Source organism: Sinocyclocheilus anshuiensis, unplaced genomic scaffold, assembly GCF_001515605.1.
Source record: "Sinocyclocheilus anshuiensis isolate Anshui unplaced genomic scaffold, SAMN03320099.WGS_v1.1 scaffold197, whole genome shotgun sequence".
Taxonomy (NCBI): domain Eukaryota; kingdom Metazoa; phylum Chordata; class Actinopteri; order Cypriniformes; family Cyprinidae; genus Sinocyclocheilus; species Sinocyclocheilus anshuiensis.
In genome coordinates, this window is record NW_015540856.1 from 1311978 (window position 1) to 1312879 (window position 902).

Below are 902 nucleotides of genomic sequence, written 5' to 3' on the forward strand. Positions count from 1 at the left end.
AAACGAGGCATTTGTTGCATCCAGTGTGGACATAATTACTTATTATAATGACTTATACTGTCTTTTTACGCTTTGCGTTGCGTATCACGCCACGTAAACATAAAACCATGTCTGCATTTGTGATCGGAGAAATGACAAACAACAAGCGCTACTCTATGCTGCTCAAAACTCGCGTTTGAATCATCAGTGACAAATTCTTTAAATATGAAACCGTACTTACAGACTGAGTCAGAACAGCCAGAATTGTAGTCTACTCTTCCAGGACCAGGAAACAGTCCTCCATAAAATGTGCTGCACAAATCTGAATATTTGGGTTGAACTGTTCTGGAACAGTGTTGTAAACACAACTTAACCACTGATTTCTAGTTGTGTCCTCTTTTGGAAGGCCAAACAAAGTAGTTTCACTTTCACAACGAAACACACAGCGTCACACACGGCGGGCTTGAGTGAGCGGAGGCCAGTGGGCTTGCGGCAACCACATGTGACGACCCCGGGCTGCACTCCGGGCACAGTCCACGGTGAAAGCCGATCCAGCGATCCACACCGCGAAGTTGATGTATTTCCTCAGTGACCAGCACGGACCAGCTCTAGGCATGACGAAGCGGATATCATCCTCTTTTTCTTTCTTTGTGTGAAAATTTGGGCGGTGTTATGAAAATCTTCCCACACAGTGACGTAGACATGTGGGGGCATGTTTAAATGAGGCGTTTTAGGAGGGCGTGGACGAGTCTTAACTTTTATAAAGAATGTCTCTTTGGGTTTGAGACTTTGGTCTTTGCAACTTTAGGGATCTTATCTATGAACGAACAGCTTGTAACACTCCACACTCCAAAGAAAATTTGAAATTGCATCATATGACCCCTTTAAGTGACAAGACTTCTGACTAGGGATGTAGGATGTAA